We start from the raw sequence: 6656 nt of genomic DNA on the forward strand, positions 1-6656 counted from the left end.
CTGTGTGCACACTGACAATGGGCACTGTGGCAGGACCTGCCCCCACTATGTGCGGGCTGACAATGGGCTCCTTGGTTTGGCCCAGGCCATACCCCAGGCCCTCCGGGCTGTCTCCACACATCTAGATCGAGTCCTCTCCCTGGACCTGTCTACCTAAGATTCAATGCTCAGCTGCTGTGTGCATCTGTGGCCCCACCACCTTGTGTGTGCTTTGGATTGGGAAGTGCAGCAAGGCAGCAGCCGCCAGTGCCAGTCTCTCTCTGCCCTGATTGTTCGCAAGCCAGCATGCACGCACTCCTTGTGAGTAGAATTTAGGCTTTTCCAGCCCCTCCATCTATCCCGGCGGCTTTTCCAGCAGGCACGGGGGCTCCCTGGGGTAAGGGTCTGCCTTTGTGTACCTTTCCTCCTTTACAGATCTCTCCCAGGGGTGCCAGGACCGTCCTCAGGCCTTTGAAATTTTTTTCTGTCCTTCCTGGATATGTAGAGATATTCCTTGCAGCTTTGGTTGTGTAGGAGATCTTCTGCCAGTTTCCAGTTGGTTTTCTGCGAGAATTGCCTCACACGTAGGGGTATTTTTAATGTGTTTGTGGGGAGAGGTGAGCTCCACATACTCCTCCTCCACCATCTTGATCCCCCTCCCTATTTGAGAGACTTTGAATTGCATCAAAGTGTCCCATATAAAAACAGATACACTAGACTAAATTAGAATTTCAGAATCCAGTGATAGTCAACTATTGCAAGTGCCTGTCAGTTTTTAGAGAGCACAGGATATGCCGTGTTTTTCCAGATTTCGTGGGGAAAAAAAAGAGGTAGAGCATCATGTACATTTTAGATTATCACTGGACCCAAACAGGCTACATGAAGTAGATAATTCAAAAATCATCTGGTGATGTTACGGAAATGTAAAGTTCATTGATAGAACTTAGTCCTCAAAGCCTGCTTTTATTCTAAAGAAAACTGGCAAAGGTCACTCATTTACATCATATGGGAACATAGCCACCAGCAGTAGATGGCAGTGTGATATCGTAACAAGAAAACAATGTGGCTGTTTACGTAAAAACCCGTCTCACACTACTCTCAAAGACTCTATTTAGAATTATTTGGGGGGTGTGGCAAAAAAATAGTTACAATGAGTGGATAACAAGAGCCAAGCTAGGACCACTTCAATTCTCCCTGTCTAATAATTTTTAAAGCCTTGAACCACACTTATTTAATTTGTAAATGGTCTTCACGCAGATGGGACTTTCAAACTGTACCAGAGAATCATACCATCACAAATGACACAGTTTATGAGCAAAATCCCTGTAAGGAATCCCTGCCTTCTCGCCCCTTTCCATCCTTTGGCCTCAAAAGAAGTTTTCACCGTGGATGTAGTTTTCTGTTTCCAGGCTGTGGTAGTCCCCAAGAATGAGCTCAACCCCTAGAGCTGTTAAAATTTACACTGCGCTGGGGGAAGGGAGCACACTGAGTACTCTGACAGGGAGCACCATCTACAATTGTTTCTCTTCTTTCCCACTGCTTGACACTGACAGTAAAGTCACTTCTAGTTAATTAACGAGTTTCTTAAAGGAACAAAGAGAAACATGTTTCGATTACCATTTCTATAAAGGTACAGCAATATCTGGTAAGTTCTCTTGGATAACGTTACCAGATTAAGTCAATTTTACTTTCTGAAAGTAAATTCACATAGGCTCTCTACTTGAGTTGTACATATCTGTGTTTGAACCAAAAGCATTTGAGTATTTGTGTTTAATTTAGCAGCATCACAAATGTCTGTTATTCTCCTTTCCCATTTCTCTGTGTTAAACAATGCCTCTAGCACTGACCTCCAAAACAGAGATATAAAAGAAGTAAAAGGTGTTCCCAGTAAACCTTGCCAAACAACATTCAAGAAGAATAGCTTATCAGCCTGCCTCACCTAAATAGACACAGCACCTGATACATGCAGTGCCTAAACTGCCTAGCTCATATAAGCTGTGTTCATACAGGTGTTTATCCATAGCCTTAGCGTCCCTTCCCCAATGTATGTTAGAAGGAGCTGACGGGCACCCACCGGTGTAACTAAATATACTTTTTTAATCCTAAAATAACTCCTGGAAATCATCGCAGGGAAAGAACAAATGATACGACCATTAGTTCTGACAGGAGAATATCTGACCCTTCCAAAGAAAAGTTATAATTAGAACTCCAGGGTTTGTCTTTTGGTGAAAGAAGGTGAACTCAGCATCACCGTTAGTGGATTTGTCCATTACAGAAACTACAGTTGGGACAGACATCAGGTCTTGCTTGATGTCAGAGTCCATCCAGCGATTGTACACAGATGCTTCCTAAATCCATCTTGAGGTTTCATAATAGGCTCTATTGTAAACATGTGGCTCCATTTTCATACCCTGCATTTCCATGTGTCCCATAAATAATTTTCCAAAATTATCTAAGTAACACCAATGTGCCCAAACAGAGTCACTCCCAAAAATCACTACTTCCTTCAGTAGGCTTAGAACTACAGACACAGTCTGTTATCCTTACTAGTATATTCAAATTTAACCATGGTGCAAAATTTGGTCTGTTGTATTTTCTTCAGGTCATTTATGTAGCCATGCCACGTTGCAGGGTGCCAGCAAAATAATCCCACTGCTTGTAGAGCATGAAGTTTGCCTAAGCCAGCAAACGAGCAAGATCACATCAGATCTATGTTGGATATGCAGACAGATCTTCAGTTTTCCACACAAATCAGCAAAAGAGGCGTTTGTAAAACTGCAATTAAAAAACACACAAACCAAAACTATATTGTATATTCTCCTTTCCCTTTCTCTGTCCTTTCTAGAAAGATGCAAACAAAATATAAGTGCAGTAATATCTAATTCAGATTCTGCTCATTTTTAACTTCTGGAATTCCGTTAAGAGCCATAAAGTCTGCATTATTTCTCTTTAGAGAAAAAGAGCCATAAAGTCTGCAATATTTCTCTTTAGAGTGTTTAAAAATAAAACAAGGAAACGTTTTCAACTAACGTCTAGCATTTTATACCACCTTTTATATACACAAGTACTTCACTTATTAAGGATAAGTTTATATTTATACCTTAAAATGAATCCGAGGGCCTTAACTGGCTTCAGCTTGGATTAGTTCTAATTACTGGTAGTACTGGAAATTATTTAAATGGCACTTTAAAGAGGTCCTCTATGATCTCAACTTTTCAGTAACTGCAGATGGCTTTCCAGTTAGTCTGAATAAGGAAGACTGAATTATTCTTAATTTTCTTTGGAGAATCTTGTGGGTGATCAAAACACAAAGTCTGGAGCCAGGGTGCCTGGGAGTAAACCCTGGTTTGGCACCTACAGGTTCAGTTACCTCTTAGGCAAGTGACTTAACACATCTGTGCCTCCACTTTCTCATCTGTGAAGACTGGAATAATAATCATAGTACCTACTTGATAGAATTGCCACTATTAAAGGAGTTGACGCTTTAAAGTGCCTGACACATAGTAATCATTATATACATTTTTTTCCAAATTAAGAGCTAAAATTCACTTATTGAGTTTGCTTTAATTTCTCTTAGACTTGCATGGAATTACGGCAGCAAAGCTTACCTGTACCCACTGCTTAGGTTTTTGAAGTGGTCCTTAAAATATGGCAATGCTTATGGATTTAGGGAGGACCTAGTCCATTGCTATGTGTTAATTTATGTGTTAAATTTCACGTGTTATTAGGGAAAAAATCAGCACATGAAAGAAGCACATTAGCACATTAAAAAGAGGTTGGGGCAGGTGAAGCCAGCTTGTGTTCTGCGGAAGATCATCCGGAGGCACCACCATCAACGGGAAGCCCAGGAATGTGGGCAATCTCAGCTCTCCAGGTCTCGTGAAGAGAACGGCCTCCTGAAACACGCAGCCGGGAGACCCCTACTGTCACTATCCTACACTCAGGAGGCTGACCCAGCTTTTGAGCACCGTGGGCTCCTAAGGCTATGGTCACGTGGATGCGGCCATCAAGTGGCAGGCCCAGACAGTTATGTGGCAGGCCCAGACCTACTGGTCATGCCAGCACCACGAGCCCTTAAACCCTGAGCTCATGTAGTCTCTCTGGACCTATTGCCACTGTGATCATGTGGTGGATCCAGCTTTTCAAGTCGCTAGAGCATGGCAGACTCCTAAACCCTGCCCGTCATGTGGATTCATCCTGTCATGTGGCCCTCACTAGCTAGTGGCATGTGGAGGAAGCCTCAGCCCTCCAAGTCACAAAGGTGACCCGCTTCTGAGAGTCGTCTGGATGCTATGGTCGGTCACATATCCCCCTTGGTCACATATCAGGCTCAGCCATCTCTATCTCGTGAAGATTGCTGGCTACCAGAATCTTCAGATCCCTGAGTCCACAGGGATGTGGCCGCTTCCATCACATGGCAGGCAAAGCGCCTGCAGTCATGTGAACAGCGCACCGCACCTACCTTTCGGCTGTTGGTCGTGTATATTCTACGGTCACGGGACATGCTGTGGTGTCTTGAGGCTCAGTTCTCTCGGTCACAGTTCAGGATTGAGGGCTCCTGAACCCCGAGGTCACCTGCATCCTTCTACTCTGTGGCCTCCCCCAGCCAAGCCCCTGGGAGTCAGGTGGGGCCCCACGGCGGCGCGCGTTACGTTACGTACGTCCCGCAGTCATGTGACGCCGTCAGGTCGCGACCGAGGGGGGCGCCTTTTCCGCGTGTGGAGAGCCTGCCCAGCGGTGGGTAGCTCGGCTTGGCCTTCTGAGGAGTCAGACCGAGAGGTGAAGACCTTTAGAATTAAGGTACTTGTCCTGGCTGAGGGGGAACTTTGATGAGGCTCTGGCTCCGATCCCAACCTTTCCCCCGACTTTCATATTCTGCCACGGTAGGCGGTAGGCGGTAGGCGGTAGGCGGTAGGCGGTAGGCGGTAGGCGGTAGGCGGGTAGGAGGGGCGCCCGCCTGTCCTGGAGGTTTACTCAGAATGGGCGGGACAGCGGGCGGCAGGCGGTCATGGGCTGCTCTCGGCAGCTAGGCTCGGGAAACTGGGTGGACCCCTCCCTTCCCCCTTCCTTCCCAACCCCCACATTAAAGCCCTACTCTTGCTAATCTCTCTTCCGTATATTCCTATTCACTGCCTGCCTTGTGATGGCATCCTCTGCCCTCCTCTGACCACCTCTTGTTATTAAGAACACCAGAGAACTCCTAGATGCCAGTTCGTATCGATGATTTCAAATCTGATCGGAATTTCTGTCTCTTAATTTGTTCTGTAGAGAGAGGCAAGGAGAGAGACTTTTTTTAATTTGATATTTTTTCAGTAAAAGTGTGAAAGTAGCCAGCACGTTAAGGTTCAGAATTTGTTTTGTGTATTTGCTTTGCTGATCAGCAGTTTTTCAAAGTGTGTGTGGGGTGGGATGCCATAATCTTTTTCTCCTTGGACTCTCTAAACGGCTTGAATTAGTCCAGCCAGACACCCCTGGCTTCTGCCTTTCCTCCTGATTTTCTAACCATTCCTTGTTACAGTCCTTGAAAGCTCTCCCCTTTCCTTCATGTGGGAAAAAAACAGTGAATTTATTTAAGAAAACCATGTTAAGTAAAATTATAGATGATACATTTCATAAAAATCACGTAGATGGTACTTAATGAGTAAAATGCAGCAAGAAAAAGATGGTGTTTACATTTGTGAGGGATTTAAATATTGTTTGAGAGATGGTTAAAGGGGTGGTATATATATTTTTTATTATATAATGGCCATTTCTTTCCTCTCATTTCAGCACTTTCAGGTTTGTTCTACAAGACACTATGTCTGAGAGACAGCAACAACAAAAATGGTTTTATCCATTGAAGAAATACGGGACATACAAAAATGAAGGTAAAAAGGATTTCTATATTGTCATATTTTTAAGATAATATGCCACTTGAATCTCAACGAGAAGGGTAGTGTCTTAGCTTGTTCAGGCTGCTGTAGTAGAACACCATGGACCGGGTGGCTTATAAATTACAAAAATTTATTTTTCACGGTTCTGGAGTCTGTGAAGTCCAAAATCAAGGCACCAGCAGGTTCAGTGTCTGGTGAGAGCCTGCCTCCTGGTTCATAAAGGGCTGTCTTCACGCTGTGTCCTCACATGGCAGAAAGGGCAAGGGAGCTCTCTAGGTGCTCTTTTATAAAGGCACTAATCCCATTCATGACGGCACCTCCCTCATGACCTAATCACCTACCAAAGACTCTACCTGCAAATACTGTCACCTTGGAGACTAGGTTGGTACATAAACATTCAATCTGTAGCAGGTAGTTTCGTCAAGCTATATGGGAATGGAACATGTTTCCACAGACCACTGGAAGTACTAGTGTTCCTCAGAAAACATTTTGGGAAAGCCTGTTCAAACTAAATCTCTTCTACCGCATTAATACCTTGTACCTTTGTTTACTAAGAACAATGTATGCTTACTAATAATTATAACCTGTTCTTCTCATTAAGAAACTACTTATTGCTAACTCATTTTATCTTATGTCATTACTCATTCTCTCTTTTGCTTAATCTTTCCACTTTTTCATTCTTTACATATAACCTCAATTTATGTTTCTGATATCATGATGGCAAGAAATAAATGCATAAGTGCTAGTCATTAGGAAGCCTTCAAAATAAAATAAAATGCCCCACTCTTGAAAAGACGATACAAC

This window comes from Balaenoptera acutorostrata, chromosome X, assembly GCF_949987535.1.
Source record: "Balaenoptera acutorostrata chromosome X, mBalAcu1.1, whole genome shotgun sequence".
Taxonomy (NCBI): Eukaryota; Metazoa; Chordata; class Mammalia; order Artiodactyla; family Balaenopteridae; genus Balaenoptera; species Balaenoptera acutorostrata.